Here is a 21,708-nt window from a genome sequence, read left to right as displayed (position 1 = left end):
TCTCCCTCTTTGATCAATCTTCTTCACGAACTTGTTGAACTGCCTCCCAAGCATGGCTAAGGCTTCTGATATACTTTCATCACCTTCAGTATATCCTGCTTCTGACTCTTCTTCTGCATTAGATACAAAAGCTACGCTTTTGTTCTTCTTTTCAGCATTCTCACACAAGCCCATTTCAAAGGTTTGGAGAGAACCAATGAGCTCATCCACCTTCATATTGCAGATGTCCTGCGCCTCCTCTATGGCTGTGACCTTCATAGCAAATCTCTTAGGCAAGGACCTGAGAATCTTTCTTACAAGTTTCTCTTCAGCCATTTTCTCACCTAGTCCACCAAAGGTGTTTGCAATTTCAAGAATATTCATGTGAAAGTCATGAATAGTCTCATCCTCTTTCATCCTCAGATTTTCAAACTTGGTGGTCAGCATCTGAAGTTTGGACATCTTCACCTTGGAAGTACCTTCATGAGTTACCTTGAGGGTATCCCAAACTTTCTTAGCTAGTTCACAGTGGTGCACCAGCCTGAAGATGTTCTTACTGATTCCATTGAACAATGCATTCAAGGCCTTGGAATTCCCAAGAGCTAATGCCTCTTGCTCCTTGTCCCACTCTTCTTCAGGAATCTGCACACTGGCTCCATCTTCACCTGTCTTCGTTGGATGTTCCCATCCTTTGTTGACGGCTCTCCAGACTTTGCTATCTAGAGACCTTAAGAATGCTATCATACGAGGCTTCCAGTCATCATAATTAGAGCCATCCAACATGGGTGGTCTATTTGAGTGTCCTATATCCTTGTCCATGGTACTAGAAAGTAACTTCCCTAGATCTCACCCAGAAATTCACAGGCAGGGTGCCTGCTCTGATACCAATTGAAATTCTAGTTATCAGACTTTAGATGTCACACGGGTTGTTATGACATCCAATTCTGCACAGACAAGAATTATGCAGAACTTAAACGTAAGTGCAGTAAATAACACAAGTAATTGTTTACCCAGTTCAGTCCAACATGACCTACATCTGGGGGCTACCAAGCCAGGGAGGAAATCCACTATCAGTAGTATCAATTCAAAGCTAAACTCACCCGTTTACAACTTATCACTTAATCCCTACCCAATGCAATTTCAATCTTACACTAAGATCAGAGTTCCTACTCACCCCCCCCTCAATCACCTCAGTGATTACTAAAGACAATTTTGAAGTCACACTTCAAACAACTCTTGATTGTGCTTTACAGCTTTAATCAAGATACACAGCACTCACGCTTAAAAGCTTTGAGTGACACAACACTTACAACTCAATGAACACCCTATGCCACAGCAATCATCTACTTGATAATGGATTGGCTTACAAGATACGTTTAATACAAGACTCACAAAAATACAGCAGTGAAGTATGATGGACACACTAAATCTTCACGCCTCAAAATCCCCGAAACTGAATGAAGGAACGCCTTCCTTTTATATTGCAGTACCTGGGCTTTTGCACTTGTATTCTCCTGAATTTAAGGTCACGCGAGTTCCCATAAATTCAACATCTAGGTTACTAACAAATAGGCTATTTGTTAGGTTCATTAAATGTAGCTTGGTTGTTGATTTCCTGGATTTTCTCTAAGCTGTTGAATCCCTGAAGAATAGCCTGAGAAAAAGCTGAAACAGAAAACTGAACAACCTACAATATAGCATATGCTGTCAGGAATGAATGTCACGACATTCAGCTTGACATCAAGGACCATATGCTGAGTCTGTTTTTCCAGAAAACAGACTGTACAATTTTGCTGACCTGTACATGACCAAATTGACCATACTACAGTAGCAGCTTACATTAATAAATGTCAAAGTGTCCAATTTGACATTTACACATTTGGCCTTAAGTTAGTTCTGTTATTCTCTTGAAGAACAGACTCAGTAACATGCTGAAGTATAGCAGAACACCACTCTGTCTAATGTTCAGTAAATGCTGTCAATGATGAATGTCATAACATCCAGTTTGACATTCAGTCAGTAGGCCTGATGCCAGGTCTGGTCTTTCCTTGATAACCAGACTTGAAATAAATACTAAGTTCCAACAGAACATCAGCTGTTCTATTCCTTAGTATCTGCTGACAGGTATGAATGTCACAACATCCAATTTGACATTCAATAAATCCTGTATTAGCTAATCCTGCGGTAACTACTCCAGTGTGTAATAACATCAGTCAAGACATCAGAGTACAGTTAGATATTCTAACCTACAATGTAGTCACTCATACATCCCATGTCATGACATCAGTCAAGACATTAGTACCCAGCTAGTGTTTTACCATATAATGCAGCCAATTAAACACCTACAATTTTCACTCACTTGCAGGTTATGATGTGGAAGCTTTTGACAAAACAATCCCCACGGAGTCCAATCAGGGACGAAAGGATAAAAGCGTGGTGAAAAAGACGGCGAGGACGTACGACGATCCTTGGAATTAATCAAGAAGACTCTTCAAAGTCGGAAGATTGAAAAGTCTGTATAAATCCCAAAAGTTCGCTCTCCGTCAAGTACGGAGCGGTCGGGAACGCAAGGTGGTGAGTCAGAAAAGTCCAGACAAGTCTGGGAGTTCTCAAAAGTGGAAAGCTGACATTGGGGTTTCGATGGTGGATGCCATGGTTCGACGAGTCGATGGGTGTTCAGTACCAGGTTTTCCTCAACTTCCCAAGCAGAGTCAAAATGACTGGTTCCCCAGCAGATTCAAGGTCTGAGGCCTCCCTAGCAGGGTCCGGATGGTTATCCCCCAGCAGGTTTTAGATCGATGATTCCCCAGTCGCCAGGTCTGAAGGTTGCAATTTCCCCAGCGGAAGTATCTGTGTGTGGTGGTGTCTCAAGCAGAGTCGGGATTGATATCCCCAGCAAGTCAAAGACTGGTGTATCCCCACAGAGCGTTGGTGATTTCTTCCCCAGCGATATCCCCAAGCGGATCGGGTGCAAAGGAGGTTTGTCCCCAGCAAGGGTTGCCTTTTCCCATGCAGCAGTGCTATTCCCCAACAGGGGGAGATCGGGGTATTGGCGAGTTCCTCAGCAGAGTGTCTCGAGCTCCCCATAAGAGTCCCTCGAGGGGGATGCCTTTTTATACATTCATCATGAAAAATAAGCATAGCATATTGCATAATAAATCGCGTAGCATTTCCATGATTATGGAGCATTACGCTGAAAAATCAATCATGCTTCATATTGCAAGCATAGGCTAGTCTCAAACCGTGGTTATTGTTTGAGAGGTGGTTTTGCTCGAGGGTGAAGGTGTTACTCCGAGTAGTTTAACATCGTGATTTCGAATCAAAGATGTTCTCCAGTAGTGCGATACTGGAGGAAACTTTTCCGTCAAGACAGAGATGGAAATGTTACGCGATCAGCGCGACTCGAGCCGTGGTTACCGCTTGAGGTTTGGTTTCGCCGGATGGTGAAGATGTTACTCTGAGGAGTTTAACATTGTGGTGTTGGGTCAACGATATTTCCCAGTAGTGCGATACTGGAGGAGATTTCTGTCGTGCGATACAGAAGTTGGAGGATGTTACTCTGAGGAGTCTAGCATCATGATGACAGATCAGCAATGTTCTCCAGTAGTGCGATACTGGAGGAAACCTTTCCGTCGGGCGGAGATGGAAATGAAATCAAAGGACGTGACGCGATCAGCGCGACAATCGGGGTTCAAATGGAGAAAGGGGAATGTTGAGACATTTTTTGGAGAGCGGGGTTCAAATGGAGATTGGAGTTGAAGATTATATCCGGGATGAGGTCCTCAGGATTATCTTCTGTTCATGTGTCACCTTAGACTTTGGCTGAGGCCAACAGAGGTCGTTATGGGTGTCTTCTGAGGAAGAGATGCACATGTTACCTTCCTTTTGTGAAGGTGTACCCTCTGATATGTCACCCTCAGAGTGGTGTTTGGTGTTATTTCCGACGTTGCCAGCGGAATTATCATGAGAGAGTGGAGAACGGGGTTCAAATGGAGAAAGGGAAATGTTGAGGCATTTTCTGGAGAGCGGGGTTCAAATGGAGAAAGGGAAATGTTGAGGCATTTTCTGGAGAACGGGGTTCACAATGGCGATCGCGAGCTATCGTCAGGCGACTGGGGTCCAAATGGAGAATGAGGTTCATTATTTTGGCAAACAAGATGTCGGGGTTCAAATGCATTGATCAGGGATCATTTGCGCGAAGAAAATTTCGGGGTTCAAGAAAACGAAAAAGAGCAATCATCAGAAAATTTCGGGGTTCAAGAAAAGCAAAAAAAAAATGATAATCCCCAGCGGATGTGGTGTTCAGGCCATGGTTATCCCTGCGTTACCATTTATTTTGGTATCCAGGTCGACGTTTCTGTTTCGGTATTCAGGCCGACTTTCTCCGTACCAGACGGGTTTTTCTTTCAAGGTTGTTTCTTTGCCGATTCTGACAGGCATTGTTAATTATTTCCCATCAGAGTGCAAATTGTTCGTCTGTTCTTGGTATTCAATCACTCTTCATCTTGATCATCTGAAAGCCGAGGCTATTCATATCGACAGGTTCACAGTGGATTGAATAGGGGCAGCTGTAACACCTCAAAATTTGCCCTCCTCTCTTGGGACTAGCTTAACATATTGCATTTCATTTTTTATTGCATTAGTCATTGCATATTGCATATCATATGGCAACATTAATCAAGTCATCCTCCTAGGTTTTGATCAGAAGATAGAGAGGTTGGAATTCCAGCTGAGGGTTTCATAGATTGATCACTAGCCATCTGAGGGTTGTGCATCAATTAGGGTTTCATGGTTCTTCAAGAAGGTTGAGCATCATCTTGGTTGAAATGATACATCATCATCATCATGGTCTTGTCATCACCAAGTGATTCCTTATGCTTGATCAGATTCCTTGAGATTAGGGTTTTGACCTCTAGTCAACCCTAATCATCTGAATTGTGCCAATCAGGGCTTATGAAAGAGATGAGGTCTTTGTGGAGATGGGGATCATTATATGGTTTTATTGAGCTTATGGGAGCTAGGGTTTCATGTTTGAGCCATTTCATCAGAAGTTTGAAGCTCAAGTTCATCAGTTCATGGCCCATTCATCTATCAGTCAGAAAGAGTCAACCACAAGTCAACTGATGGATTTGGAGGTGGGAGAGAGTTAGAGACACTTCATTCATGTCCAAACAAGTTTCATTTGACATTTCAAAGATCAAAAATGAAGAAAATAAAGTCAGATGTAAACTTTCCAAAAATAGAAAGTGACTTGTAATTCAAAACTGCCAAAAATGGAAAGGTTTTCACCTCAAAATTACATGTCCAAAAATGCTTCAAATTAAATTTTGTCCAACATGAAAGTTGTAGATCTTGCTCTAACCTTTCCAAAAGGTCAAAGAACATGAATTTCTCATTTGTGGTTGGCAAGTTATGGATTGATCATTGTCAAGAAAAGTTGAATTTCAAAGTTGCATAACTTTTGATTCACAAGGCCAAATGGAGTGAGACTTTTTTGAGAAAATTTCTTTTGATCTCCTCTATCCAAAACAAGCATTACCTGTCATGAAAACTCATCACACAAAAAGTCCATTTTTCAAGTGAACCTATTTTGAAATTTGGAGGGAAAAGGTGATTTTGCAAAATATTCATTGTTTTCACTCCATTCCACTTGCATTAGCTCACAAATATCATTTGAAACTTGCTCCAAAACAGAAAATGCACTGTTACATTGGTTTTGTACAAGTGAGGGTGAATTGGCCATTTTACTATTTAGCATGAAAACTTGATTTGGCTTAATCCATTGCATTTACACTAATCATGATTACTAGCATCATTAACATCACATATATAAACTAAATCATAATTGTTTTTTGATTAACCATAACAGAATCAAGATCTAGATCTGAAAATCACAAAATTCTTCAACTTCTTCTCTCATTTTTTTTGCAATTTTCTTCACAAACCTTGCCAAGATCTTCATCAATCCATGATCCATGTGCATTATTGAAGCTGTTGGAAGCAAGATTTCATCCTTTTCAAGCTGAATTCGTGGACTGTTAAGGCAAGCTTCAACAATGGAAAATGAAGATTTGAGCTAGATCCTTCATAATCAACACACAAACCTGGTTCCATTCATCAATACTAGCATCAAAGAGTTTCTGTTTTGCACTTACAAGGCTTGGTTCGCGCGAATTCACAACTGTCATCCAAAGAAGGTCAGATTTCGATTTTGATAATTCTTGAAATTGATATGTACTTTAGATAGATCTTGGAACATAGGTTAAACTGCAATTGGTTTCACTGAATTTCATCAAGTATTGAACAAGTTATGTTGATTGGAAGTTTCACATGTGATTATGTTTTGGTTCGAATCTCTTGAATTAGGAGGAATTAGTTTAAAATGATTTGTGATTCATGATGTACGTTGAGAGACCTTTCCAGTGATATAGATTTTGATGATTTTGGTGGAAATTTGTTCATGCGCTGGGATTTGATGAAGAACATTGGATGAATGTGATGAAAATTTTCCAGAAACACACTTTGATCCTCATTTCCGTGTTTTGAATGGTGTTTAGTGTTTTCGGACTGGTTATTGGACCACGTGTCCAGGTATAGGCATAAGCGCACGCTACTTTTTGAAATTGGACCTGCTTCGATCCTCCACTAGGACAATTCTCATTTTTGCTTAGAATTTATTTCCATATGTTACCATATTTCACATGCCTTCATTTCACTTTTTTTTATTTTTTCCATTACTTCCAAAATTCATATCTCATGAAATGATTGTCCAATTGATGTGATATTTTTTGTGCCATGATCCTTGTAATCTCTACTATTTTTTGGTTATTTTTGCAAAAATTGTACATGTGTGAATTTCTGTTTTGCCTAGGGTTTGTTCATATGTGTTCTTTCATGCACCTTGCTTGATGTTTTGATCATGAAATGATGATGCTTAATTGGATGGAGCTAAAATTTTACATCTGCAAACTAGACATCTCAATGAACATTTTGGGTTTGAGTTTGCTATTTTATCATTCCTGGATTGTGAGATATGATCATTTGTATCTAGGTGTCACAATTTGTGTCACACCATTTCTTGTCTAACTTGTGGATTTTCATTACCATTCCATATGAACTTTAAATGAGCTGAATTTTTACATGATGATACCTCTGGATGTTAGGTTTGGACATGAATTTTTATGGATTTTTTGGATACATTTCCAATTTGTTTGAGAATTTCTCTTCTGTTTAGTCAATTGTGGACTTTTTGTGAGTCATGATTTTAGATGATTTGTGAAATTCTTGATATGTATTGGATGGACTTGAAATTTTGTGGAGTGATTATAGACACATTGAAGTTTGTCATGGTTTTGGTTTGGTGCATTTATCATGTTCCTGCTCTGTTTTATGCTTGCTTGAAGTTGATGCATGATATTGTGCTTTGTATGAGCTTGTTTTGCCATGCCTTGACTTGTTGAATTTAATTGAATTTCTTCCACTTGTCCAAATGGCTTGAAATTTGGTATGATGATCCTTTGATGAGTGCTGTTTAGCCTTGATTTTTATGGAGATTTATTGAATTGTTTTGGTTTGGATTTGGATTGATTCATTCTGTTTGGTCCAATGAGCTTCTAAATGACATGCTTTGCACTAAATGCTTCATGAAATGAAATTGGTGTGTGATATGAATGTGAGACCAATTGGATGTTGTTCTAATTTGACTGAACTTGATTTTTGATAATTTTAATGTTCTGTTTTGGATTTTTGCTTCCTCTTTGACCCTAGGCCTTGTCCTAGGGGTTTGCTTCTCATGGTTGAGTTGTGTTTTCAGGACAAAAGGCATATGGCATGGAGGAATTAATTCACTTGGCTTGAGTTGTTCGTTTAATTGATGTTGGTTAACATTGAGTTTGTTTTGTAGGTGGCTTCTAAGTCATTTGTGTTGAGCATTGGCTTATGCTTTTCTTGATGCATTGCTTGTGTACAGTTAACTGATAACTTGTAACTGTTTGTTTGACTGTTTGAGCTGTGTACTGATCATGTTAGATTGATTTCAGGTACATTAGTTGCTATAGTTCATTGTGAACTTGCTTTTGCTATTGCTTGGTTGCTTAACCAATTGAGGTAGAACTCACTAACTCCATGTAGTCTGGAAGACCTGGCCTGTTACTTGGCCAGGCACCTGTCTGAAGCCCTCCTGAAGAGGCAATGCTTGTGCTTGTTTATCTTTGTGCCAAGCAGGAAAAGACCTTGAATAAGGCAATTGGCAGATACAAGAGATGTGCAATCCATCTCCTGCTATTCAGTTGAGTCATCCCTTTGCTCACACAACTGGTGTTGATGCACTGTGGATATTAACCCAAGATCCTTGTACAGTTGTACAGTAGAGTCAGTGTCATAAGTGTAGAAGGGTTCCCACTTTCTGAACCCACACTTCCTTTGTCTAAAGCTCTCCCTGGCCAGGGATAAGAGCTGTGAGGCACACCCCTAACTTCCTATTTCATCTGCTTCACCCTAACTCTCAATGTTAGGGTTAAGAGCTAACATCACCCTGATACAGTTGACTTACTTTGGCAGTCCATCCCTTGTTTGAGCCCACTTTGTCTGGATATAGTGTGTGCTATTTGTGAATGTTTGCTTTGTTTTGATTATGCTTGCATGCTTTGCTTTGCCTGGTTAGGATTAGCTTGCAGCCTGTGCAAGTAGATAGAAAACTCAACCTAGGACCATTGTGGAATACATGATAACTATTAGGCTCAAGTCAGTCTCCCTTTTAGTTAGTCATTTCCCAGTCTCTGGTTAGGAGAAAGTTTCTCCCCTGTTAAGGGGAACTACGTTGCCCTGATCCTCATACCAGATGAGGTACGTAGGCAGGAGGTCGTGCGAGATCTCTCCGGGCACCCTTTTTCTTTTTGTGTGCGTTTGCTTGACAGTTGCTAGGCTCGAGTTCCCGACTCCTTAGTAACTTGTTGCTTGTTTCTTCTTATGTGTGTTAGGAGATGGATGTAAGCCCAGCGATTGGCATTCCGTATCCTCTTGTTGTGTGCTTGGTGTCCGGTATAAGTCCATCAAGTGGCATCCGGTTTCCAGTGTGGGTTTGTTTGGTTCGGAAGCTGATGTAAGTCTAGCGATTGGCATTCGGGTTCCATGTTTGCCTGCTTGTGTGTTTGTTTTGACGTCTCAGCGTCTGTGCGTGTGTTTGTTTCGGCGTGCGTGAGCCGAACTACGGTAGCTCTGATTCTCATTCCAGATGAGATACGTAGGCATAGGATGCGATATCCTAGCGAGCCCTTTCCTCTCTTCCCCCACCTGTGTTGTTTCAGTGTGTGTGTGTGATGTTTGTTTTAGCAACCTTTTCTTTTTTTTTGAGCGTGGATCCCGTCGAGTACGACGGATGCGTAGGGGTGCTAATACCTTCCCTTCACATAACCGACTCCCGATCCCATTCTCTTTGGTCGCGAGACCATGTCTTTTCCAGGTTTACTTCGAGCGTTTCCTTTCCCTCTTTTGGGATAAATAACGCACGGTGGCGGCTCTGTTTGTTTTTGTTTTAGCCCGCCGGTTGTGTTTTTCGCGGATGCGACAGTATTCTCATTTGTCTCGCACTACCATTAAGAGCTGGAAAGACTTGGAAGAGGCTTTTGTCAAGCAATATCAATACAACTTGGACATGGCTCCAAATCGGACCTTGTTCCAAGGAATGTCTCAGACTGCAAAGGAGACCTTTAGAGAATATGCTCAGCGTTGGAGACAAATTGCTGGGACCGTCCAACCCCCTATGTCTGAAAGGGAGATGGCGGACATGTTCATGAACACTCTCCAAGACAATTATATCGAGAGATTGGCTGCTTGCCCGTCAATCAGCTTTGCAGAGATAGTGATTGCTGGAGAAAGGATCGAGAGTCTGTTGAAGATGGGCCAAATTTAAGACAACAGTGCTTCCAACTCATCAGTTCCCAAGAAACCGTTTGCTGGTAACGGTCAGCGAAGAAGAGAATGTGAGACGAGCGTTGTATATGCCGACAGAGGCAGGGGCAGAGGACGCCCTAATTATTATCAAGATCAAGTGGCTGCAGTCACTATTCCAACACCTGTTCCTCAACCGCAGTATCATCCGCAACAGCAACCCAGGTACAACAATCAACAACAAGGCAGGCGGACTGGGTCATTGAGCCAATCCCAATGCCTTATTTTGTACTGCTTCCCAAGCTGATTGACATGAATCTGGTTACGTTAAGAGCTCTGGCTCCACCAACCGATCCTAATAATTTACCAAGAGGTTATGATGTCAACGCTAGATGTGCTTTTCACTCCAACGCACCTGGCCATACTACAGATAATTGCAAGGCTCTCCAGCTAAAGGTACAAGATTTGAGAGATGCCCAGGCCATCAATTTTTCTCCAGTGCCTAATGTTATCCAAAACCCGATGCCAGCTCACGGCGGGATGATTAATGCTGTTGATAATGGGGAAACTTTGAATTTGGTTTCTGATGTGACTAAAGTGAAGACTTCGCTATCGGTGGTCAAAGACCGACTCTTGAAAGGACAGATTTTCCCGGGCTGTGGGGAAGAATGCAGAAATTGTCAAGCCGCCGAGAACGGATGTGACAGTTTGAGAAGGGGTATTCAGCAACTGATAGATGAAGGTTGTCTTCAGGTCGATCAGACCCGTCCAGTGAAGAATGATGTGTCGACAGTGATATTTTATTTCACTCCTGAAGAAATATATGTTCCCGAGAGACCCGCTCCGATGACAATATATTTCCCAGAAAGTCTAACACCAATTTACTCTGACAGCCCTCAACCGGCTTTGTTCATCCCGGTCACCATCACGGTGCCAGGACCTGTTCCGTATGAGAAAGACAATGCTATCCCGTGGCACTATGGAGCTGATATCTACTGCCAAGGGCAGAAAGCTAACAAAGAAGACATTGACATTGGTAGCTCCGCTGTAGACAATATTGGAGGAATTGATGGCTTCACTCGTAGTGGACGCCTATTTGCACCATCAACATTGCGCACGAATGTTGAAGCTGAGGCAACTGCCAAGGCTAAAGGAAAACATGTATCCACCGAAGAGGTTACTATTGAAGAAGCTCCTCCTAAGACCGCATTCGAGAAGGAAGTGGATGAGTTTATGAGGATTATCAAGAAAAGTGACTACAAGGTAGTCGACCAGCTAAATCGGACACCCTCAAAAATCTCCATTCTCTCATTATTGATGTGCTCTGAGGCGCACAGAACAGCCTTATTGAAAGTACTGAATATGGCCTATGTTCCACCAGAGATAACTGTTAACCAGCTGGAGTCGGTAGTTTCAAATGTAAATGCTAGCCATGCGCTAGGTTTCACCGATTATGACCTAACATCTGAGGGTAGGAATCACAACAAAGCCTTGAATATCACAATGGAATGCAGAGGGACGGTGCTTTCCCATGTCTTGGTTGATACAGGCTCTTCTCTGAATGTTCTTCCAAAGAAAGCCTTGATGAAGTTGGATTGCGATGACGCCACCCTGAGGCCGAGTAATTTGGTTGTGAGGGCTTTTGATGGCTCTAAGCGAGCTGTTTGTGGCGAAGTTGAGTTGCCAGTTAAGAATGGACCGCAGGTATTCAAGAGTACCTTTTATGTGATGGATATCCAGCCTGCCTATAGCTGTTTGCTAGGTCGGCCCTGGATTCACGCTGTCGGTGCTGTTACTTCTACTCTCCACCAGAAGCTCAAATATGAACTAGAAGGTCAGATCGTCATGGTCTGTGGTGAAGAGGATATTTTTGTTAGCCACCTGTCTACGTTTAAGTATGTGGAGATGGATGGCGAGATGCGTGAGATGCTGTGTCAGGGCTTCGAAACTATAAACACCAGTGAGGTCTTGCCCGAAGCTGTCTTTTCACCTGAGTCTGAGAAGGTCGGGACTTCTATCTCTTCATACAAGCAAGCTGTTGAAGTGGTTAAGGCTGGTAATGCCCAAGGCTGGGGCAAATTTGTGGAGCCAATCATAAAAGAAGACAAGTTTGGATTGGGGTATACTCCGGGGTCTCAGAAGAATGAAGTTGGTACTTTCTTCAGCGGGGGTTTGGTTTCTCCCCACATCGTCAATGCCGCGGATGAAGACAGGGCTGACGGTGACTGTGACTTAGATAGCTGGATTCGCCCGTGTGTCCCAGGAGAAAAGCTCGACAATTGGTCGTCTGAAAAAGTCGTCTGGTTTACTCTACTGAAGGAGTAATTTTTATTGTTTTCCTTTTATCACATGCATAATAAAGTCTTACACTTTGACCAAGGTGTAATGACTCATCTGTAGGGCCATCCATTTAGTTACATTTCGCAATTATTTTCATCATCAATAAAGGACAGCTTTTGCAAACAATTTTGTGTTCTCTTTCTTTCAATTATTTTTACTTTTACAAAAACGGAAATGTTTCTTTTTCGTTTTTCTTTCCAAAAAAACACCCTGTAAAACTGATCACCCGGATCTCACTGCTAACGACACTGCTATGGCCAAGTATGACTTCGACAATCCTATCTATCAAGCCGAAGAAGGGGCTGAGGAAGATTGTGAATTTCCTGAGGAGTTAGCCAGGTTGTTGAAACAGGAGGACCGAGCTATTACACCTTATCAGGAAGTAATTGAGACCGTCAACATTGGTACCGAGGACGACAAGAAGGATATCAACATCGGGGCCAGTCTACAGGCCGAGAGGAAAAGACCGTTCATCATGTACTTGACTGTGTTAGAAAGGTCAATGGGTTGTGTGCTCGGTCAGCATGACGAGTCAGGTCGAAAAGAGCATGCAATATACTACCTTAGCAAAAAGTTTACCGACTGTGAACAAAGATACTCACTGCTCGAGAAAACTTGTTGCGCTTTGGCATGGGCTGCTCGCCGACTAAGACAGTATATGTTGACTCACACGACTCTATTGATATCAAAGATGGATCAAGTCAAGTATATTTTTGAAAAGCCAGCGTTTACCGGAAGGGTTGCTAGGTGGCAAATGATGCTGACAAAGTATGACATCCAATACACTTCACAAAAAGCCATCAAGGGAAGTGTCTTGTCAGACTATCTTGTCGAGCAACCGATTGATGATTACCAACCTATGAGGTTCGACTTTCTTGATGAGGACATCATGTTTCTCAAATCGAAAGATTGCAAGGAACCACTCCCGGAGGAGGGGCCTGACCCTGAATCCAAATGGAGTATGATGTTTGATGGGGCGGTCAACGTCAATGGTCACGGAGTTGCTGCAGTGTTGATCACGCCGGAGGGGGTTCATATGCCATTTTGTGCCAGAATAACTTTTCCCTGCACCAACAATGAAGCCAGACGAAGCAGAATGGGTCCGTTCTCGATACAATCAGCTGAGCCTAGTTGAGGAAAAGAGACTAGAAGCTATATGCCATGGCCAACTATATTAGAGATGAATGAAGAGAGCATTTGATAAGAAAGTGCGCCCTCGGGAGTATCAAGTCGGTGAACTGGTACTCAAAAGAATTCTTCCTCCCAACACAGACCACAGGGGCAAATGGACGCCGAACTATGAAAGTCCATGCGTGGTTAAAAGAGTTTTCCCCGGCGGAGCTTTGATGCTAACAACCATGGATGGCGAAGACCTCCCATCCCCTGTCAACTCAGACGCAGTTAAAAAATACTTCGTATAAAATAGACCCGCTGGACAGTAAAAAGAATAGTCCAGGCAAAAAAAGGGCATCCCGACGAACAAAAAAAAAGAATAAAGAGGTTCGGGCAAAAATTAGGGATATAAAAAAAATGTACACCCGGTGAGTCGAAAACCCAAAAGGGCGGCTCAGGCAAAAAAGGGTATCCTGGTGGATTGAAAACCCAAAAGGGCGGTCCATGCAAAAGTTAGGGATTAAGCGAATGACTACGATCTGAGTTCATCCGTGTCATATCACCGTTTCATTAAATCCGGTAATCTTCGAAGGTTAAAGATCGTCTAACCATCCACTTCAGAAAGCAAGATGAGCAGAGCGTCTTGAGGACATACGAGCCATAGCAGAGTCGAAACTCAGTGGGACCCCGTTTCCACCTTGCCATTAGGATAGTTTTCTTTTGTTCAATTTATAGCGATCACCTCTTTCCAGGGATCAGCTTCCTGATATACTCGCCTATTCCTGGTACAAATTTTTTCAACCAACAAAATTCGAATATTCAGTTAAAAAAGCCTATTTATTTTTCATTTATCAGTTTGGTTGCAAAAGATGTCTGAATTCTTGATGAAACATATTGCATGTGAATATAATGGTGGCTTTTGCAGACAATTTGCGCAGGAAAACAATCAGAATTGCTTTGAATGTGCTTAATCCCGGACGGTGAATTCAAACCGAGTAATTCCCCAGGGCATACGTGTATTTTTTGGTTTCAGGTCACAGGAACCGGATGCCAAGTCATGAATCCTCATCCCCAAGCGGTTGACAAAGTCTATCCTCAGCAGAACCTATCCCCAGTAGAGTTGACGGTATCCAGACTATATATCCCTAGTAGAGTTGACAGTATCCAGACTATATATCCCCAGCAGAGTCGACAGTGTCAGACTGTATCTTCCCAGCAACAACGGAGTGGTTGCATACCCAACAGATGAGAGGGTGGTGTTCCCAGTATTCATCTCATTCCCCCAGCAGATTACTTCTAACAGATTTGTTCTAATCCCTAGCTTGAGGATGATTAGCAAGTTCATATCCCCAGCAAAGGTCGATTCCTACGATATTTCCCCAGGAAGTGCTTTCCTCACAGACTCTCCTCACAGAGCCTCACCAAACAAGGTTCCCATAGTTGATACTTCCCCAGCAAGGTCAACTTTTCAAAAAAGGCCGATTTATTTTCGGTGGCTCCCCGGTCCCGGCAGACAGATCGTTCCCCATAGAGCATTCAAGGATTGATACAACGATTCGCTCCCTACCAGAGTTGCTTCCCCAAGCAGATTTCTTTTTTTCTTTTGCACCATGCATAACATTTGCATTTGCATTTGCATGCATATCAAACATACACATAAGCTGATAAACAGGTTCTTCCAAGCAGACTGAAGAATTGCCTTATAACCAAAGTCACGAGATCCAGCCAGAGGGTCAAGTGTGAGAGGATCCAGCCTGAGGGTCATTTTTGAAGATTCAGCCTGAGAATCGTTTTCCATGATCCAGCCTGAGGGTCATTTTTGAAGATTCAGCCTGAGAATCGTTTTCCAGTGATCCATCCTGAGGGTCATTTTTGAAGATTCAGCCTGAGAATCGTGTTCCAGTGATCCAGCCTGAGGGTCATTTTTGAAGATTCAGCCTGAGAATCGTTTTCCAGTGATCCAGCCTGAGGGTCATTTTGAAGATTCAGCCTGAGAATCGTGTTCCAGTGATCCAGCCTAAGGGTCATTTTGAAGATTCAGCCTGAGAATCGTGTTCCAGTGATCCAGCCTGAGGGTCATTTTGAAGATTCAGCCCGAGAATCGTGTTCCAGCAAGCCAGCCTATGGTTCGTTTTGAAGATTCAGCCAGAGAATCGACTACGAGCGTTATTTCCCCAGCAAACCAGCTAGAGGAATAGATTGACAGCTCAACAGAAAATCAACCTACAAGAGGATCCAGCCCCCGGATCGCATTTAAAAAACAAAGTCTAATCGAAGAGTCGTTATAACATGTTCTAGCCTGAAGAATATGTACGAAGCCCGAGAGGGGAATATTCTCGAAGTTGCATATCTAACATGAAGATTGAGTGTAGATTTCGAAAGGGGGTCAACCAGCGCATGCCTCAAATGCGAGATCCTGATGATGGGAATTTATCATCAAATTAATCCAGATCTAGCCAGAAGATCGAAGAAGATCTAGCCAGAAGATCGAAGTCAGGTCTAGCCCAAAGACCGGAAATAGATTCAGCCAGAGAATCGAAATAATTCAGATCTAGCCAGAAGATCGAAGTAGATTCAGCCAGAGAATCAAAGAAAATAGATTCAGCCAGAGAATCGAAACAAAGGAGATCTAGCCAGAAGATCGAAGAAGATCTAGCCAGAAGATCGAAGAAGATCTAGCCAGAAGATTGAAACCGTATCCAGCCCGAGGATTAAATTGAGTATAGATTTAGCCAGAGGATCGAAACTCCAGATTAAGTCAGAAGACTGATTCAGATTCAGCCAGAGGATCGGAAGAGAAATAAACAGCGCGGTGTATTTCAGCATTTTTGTGGTGTTCTCGGAGCGTAAATTTTCGGTCTGTCTTTGGTATTCAATCACAGCTCACCCTGTTTGTCTGATAAGCTGTTCGCTTTCACCCTGCTCGGGTTAGCTGATGATCGAATAGGGGCAGCTGTAACACCCCAAAATTTGCCCTCCTCATTCATGCATTCATTTTTAGGTCATTTAATATTTCATATTGCATTTCATCATGTCAATCAGAATCAGATCCAAAAAACTTTATTTAAAAAAAAAGCGAAAAATAAAAAAGCAAAAAAAAAACAAAAATAAAACAAAAATAAAACAAAAATAAAAATTAAATAAATAAATAAATATAATATAATAGAAAAAGCTTGGACTTGGACCTCTCTCATTTGAGCCCATAAAGCCATGAAAATCAGGTTATAAAAGAGGGAGAACAGACAGAAAAAGGAAGAGAAGCAAAAACACTCTGAGGTTTCCTCGGAACAAAACCCTGGATAAAACCTAGAGAGAAAGCTAGACAGAGAGAGTGAGAATTAATCTGCAGCAACCTCCAGACAACTCTGAAAGGTTCATTCTGACTCACACACTTTCAGCTCAAGCAAACCCTAACATTGGTTTGCAAATCCAGTCGTGCCATTTGATTTCAACCGATCTCTCCAATCAGGTTTGCCCTATATCCATCATCTTTATGCTTTCAATTTGAATACTCTGAATGTATGAGGTATTATGGGTGAATTTGATACCCTTTTGATGCTTTTTGTGAGCTTTTTGTGAATTGAAAAGGCATGATTCATGTGGTTACATTTTGATTTGGGGGCAACCCTTGATTACCCTATTTTTTTCTCTAACCTGTTTGTTGAGTTTTTTTTTGTGAGAGCTCACATGACGTTTGCAGGGATAACTTGCGTGGTTTTCCACTTTATTTGTGGGATACTCCCGGGAGGCTTATTCCGATTACCTGTACTGACTCATTTTCTTTGATGGTGTTAGCCTGGAAGGATCTCTGGTTTCCTTATTCCTTTATTTTTTCCTGCTTTTACTGCTTTCTTAGCTGGAAGACCTCGATAGGAGGCAATGTTTTGTGTGTTTACTTTATGCAGGTTCCTTCGTCAAGGACTTCCCTTTTTGCATGAGCATCCCTAAACCCTAAAACCCAAAGCAACACGTTAACTCCTTCTACTACAGGCGAGTAAGTCTCCAAAGGTCGAGCATCCGGTAGATTGCGTAGTGACGTCGTTCGTCCAAAACCCAATCCATAACCCCGTAGTTAGCCGAACTACGGCTTGCTCTGATTCTCATTCCAGATGAGATACGTAGGCATAAGACGCGATGTCTTACCGAGCACACTTCCCTTTAACCCCTAGGTAGCCGAGCTACGAAGACTCTGATTCTCATATTCAGATGAGATACGTATGCAGTGGATGCGACATCCGAGCGAGTCATTTTCCTTTAACCTTTTTTAGTAAATAACACATTAGATAAACCCACACCCTTTAGACAAGAACTACAAAAGTGGATCCCGTAGAGTACTACGGATGCGTAGGGGTGCTAATACCTTCCCTTCGCATAATCGACTCCCGAACTCAAGATTTGGTTGCGAGACCCTGTCTTGTCCTTTCCTTTTTCCAGGTTTACTTCGAGCGTTTCCTTTCCCTCCTTTGGGATAAATAACGCACGGTGGCGACTCTCCTGCCTTTCTTCGCCGGTTTTTTTTTTTTTCGCATTCCATTTTTCAGGTTGCGACAGTTTGTAAACATGATCAGGATACTCATGAGATTCAAAACCCGGAGGTTGTGCGACTTAAACCTCTTCATTTATGTAACCGTTAAGGAACGCACTCTTAACATCCATTTGGAATAGTTTAAAGTCTTTCGCACAAGCGAAGGCCAGGAGAAGGCGTATAGCCTCGAGTCGGGCAACCGATGCATAAGTTTCCTCATAGTCGATGCCTTCCTCTTGGTTATACCCTTGCTCGACTAAACGTGCCTTGTTATGGGTTATTACCCTGTTTTCGTCCAACTTGTTCCTAAACACCCATCGGGTGCCGATTACTCGATGACCTCGCGGAGGAGGGACAAGGTCCCAAACCTCATTTCTAGTAAACTGATTTAGTTCCTCCTGCATTGACAAAAACCAGTGTTCATCGAGTAGGGCTTCTTTAGGGTTTTTAGGTTCTATTTGTGAAACGAAAGCGAAGTGATAACAAAAATTACTTAGCTTCGATCGAGTTGTAACACCCTTTGCGAAGTGTAAACCAGTGTTGTCAATTGGATGGTCTTTGGAAGACTTCCAAGCTTGAGGGAGGTCATCGTTTGAAGGCGGATGAGCTACCTCGGTTTCCTCATGGTGTACATCTTTATCCTCCTCAACTTTGACTTTGTCGGGTTGATCAATCCCCGGCTCGCCACCCTTGAGTATGTCTTCCGTAGATGTACTTGCACCATGAACAACACTACCCTTTCCGACGTTTCTCGGATAAGATTCATCAAAAGTGACATGTACAGACTCTTCCACAGCAAGTAATCGTTTGTTATATATTCTATATGCTTTACTCGATTGAGAGTATCCGAGGAAGATACCTTCGTCGGCCTTGGAATCGAATTTGCCCATGTTTTCCTTTCCATTATTTAATACAAAACATTTGCAACCGAAAACATGTAAGTGAGAAACATTTGGCTTTCGCCCTTTTAAAAGCTCATACGGTGTTTTATTTAGAATGGGGCGAATGAGCACCCTATTCAAAACATAACACGCCGTACTAATGGCGTCGGCCCAAAAATATTTCAGTAAACCACTTTCGTTAATCATTGTTCTTCCCAATTCTTCCAAAATTCGATTTTTACGCTCCACAACCCCATTTTGTTGAGGAGTACGTGGAGCGGAGAAGTTATGATCGATACCATGGTTACCGCAATATTCTTCAAATAAATGGTTTTCGAACTCACCCCCATGGTCGCTTCTAATTGAAACAATGTTTGTATTTAATTTATTTTGGGAAAGCTTAGCAAACCTTTCAAAGGCGGCGAACGTATCGCTCTTGCTTACTAAAAAGATAGTCCAACAAAATCTAGAAAAGTCGTCCACTATTACTAAACCGTAATAATTTTCTCATAGACTTTTAATCCTAGATGGCCCAAATAAGTCCATATGAAGAAGTTCGAGAGGTCTCGTTGTTAAAACGATATTTTTGGATTTAAATGAGATCCTCGTTTGCTTCCCTTTTTGACAAGCGTCACAAAGGTGATCCTTGGTGAACTTTACTTTGGGGAGACCTAAGACTAGATCTTTTGAGACTACTTTATTTAGTAAGTCAAAGTTAACATGTGCTAAACGCCTATGCCATAACCATGAATCTTCACTCATTGTTACAAGGCATTTGTCACTTGTTAACGATACTTCATTCAAGTCCAACATATAGACATTATTCACTCGCAGGCCATTAAACATACTCTTTTTATCATCATTATGTATAATTTTGCAACAACCTTTTGAAAAAGATACATTGTATTCTTTCTCACATAATTGACTGATGCTAAGTAGATTGTGTTTAAGACCTTCGACAAGCAATACATCAGAAATAGTAGTGGAAGAAGGGTTACCTACACTACCTTTACCAAATATTGCTCCACGGTTGTTGTCACCATAGGTTACATATCCTTTCTTCTTATCCACGAAGTTAATAAAGAGAGATATGTATCCTGACATGTTCCTTGAGCATCCACTGTCGAGAACCCATCTTCTCTCGGTGGCCTCGAGGCATTGTACCTATGGAAATGCAATTAACACGAGAAGGTACCCAATGGCTTATTGGGTCCTAAATGGTGAGTAACGAAATGGTTGCATTTGGGCAGCCATTGATAAATGCCTTTAGGAACTAAGAATCTCCTGAACCTGCATTTAGCAATGGAGTGGCCTTTCTTGCAACAATAAAGACAAGAGAAGTTAGCATTTTGATTGCCTTTGCTATCTTCATCCTTTATTACATATTTATATTTTTGATATGGATTAACCATACTTTTTCGAAAGTTTGATTTATCGATAGCAAAGGTAATCTTGGGCTCAAGAGCCTTGTCAAATTTGGTCTTTAGGTTTCTTACTTCACCTTGCCAAATATAACAAGTATCACACCCAAAGTTGATCATCCTACTTCTAAGGTCCTCACAACCTGCTTTTGTGCTTTCTACTATAGAAGCTTTGAGTGCCTCAAGTTTCCTTTCGGATTCTCGAATTTTTTGTTCCAAATGAATAAAAAATTTGTTATTTGAGGCAAGCCTTTTAAAGGCCTCTTTAGCTTCACAATGTAAAGTATCAAATGCAGCTTGTAATTCATAATGAGACATACTAGAGGATTTTTCATATTTAGCATGTCGTACCTGTTTCTTTTTGTTCTTTTGATGAGCAGATAGGCAAAGGTTTGCAGCTTCATCTTCATCACTAGAACTTTCATCATCGGAGGAGTCTCTATCGCTTTCCCATGCTATGTATGCTCTCCTTGGCTTTGATGATCTCTTGTTTGATTTGGATGATTCCTTTTCCTTTGTCTTCTTGTTCATCGGACAGTCCGGTTTGTAATGACCGGGCTTCCCACAAGTGTAGCACGACCCTCTAGTCATTTTACCTTTTGAGTCATCATTTTTAGAGTACCTTGATTGTTTCCGGAAGTTTACCAAGTTCTTCTCGGAATGTTGGATGTCGTTCTTTCTCACGTAACGATTGTAACGTTTAACGAACAGCCCCATATCTTCGCTCTTGTCCTCTTCTTCTTCGTCGCTCGAGGAATAATCACTTTGCTCTTTTGCTTGAGACTTCGAGGAGGAAGTCTTAAGAGCTATAGATTTCTTTTCACTCACCTTTGCTTTGTCCTTCTTTTCTTTCTTTTCATGTTGTTCTAGGCTCAAGAGTACTTGTTCGTGCTCTTGTAGTTTGCCAAATAATGTTGTCAAGTCTAATATGGTAAGATCATTTGCTTCTTTGATGGCGGTCACTTTCGGCTGCCATTCCCTGTTAAGACATCTCAAGATCTTATTAGTAGCAACATCATTGGAAACCGGCCTACCTAATGAATGTAATTGATTGATGAGATGAGTAAATCTCTTTTGCATGTCAGCAATGGTTTCCCCTTGCTCCATGAAAAAGAGATCAAACTCTTGTGTTAGTGTGTTGATTCTTGCCAACTTAACATCGTTCGTCCCCTCATGGGCGATTTGTAGTGAATCCCACATGGCCTTAGCAGTAGGACAATGGGATACACGATAGTATTCATCTACACCTAATGAGGAGATTAGGATATTTTTGGCTTTCCAATCATAATTGTATTTTCTTTCATCATCATCAGTCCATTGTGCTTCGGGCTTTGGCACTAATTCATTATCCTCATTGGTCATGGTTATTTCAATTGGACCATTCAGAATAACGTTCCATATTTTTCTATCTATGGAATTTATATGCACCCTCATACAGTCTTTCCAATAACTATAATTTTCACCATTGAAAACGGGAGCTCTATTATAAGCCCCTTTAGGTTCGTTATCCATTTTCTATCAAAGTTATAATTTGAAGCACGGAGTGAACCGGAGCTCCTGA

This window comes from Lathyrus oleraceus, chromosome 3, assembly GCF_024323335.1.
Source record: "Lathyrus oleraceus cultivar Zhongwan6 chromosome 3, CAAS_Psat_ZW6_1.0, whole genome shotgun sequence".
Classification (NCBI taxonomy): domain Eukaryota; kingdom Viridiplantae; phylum Streptophyta; class Magnoliopsida; order Fabales; family Fabaceae; genus Lathyrus; species Lathyrus oleraceus.
The sequence above is the reverse complement of the archived record's forward strand: the minus strand, read 5'-3'. Positions refer to the sequence as shown.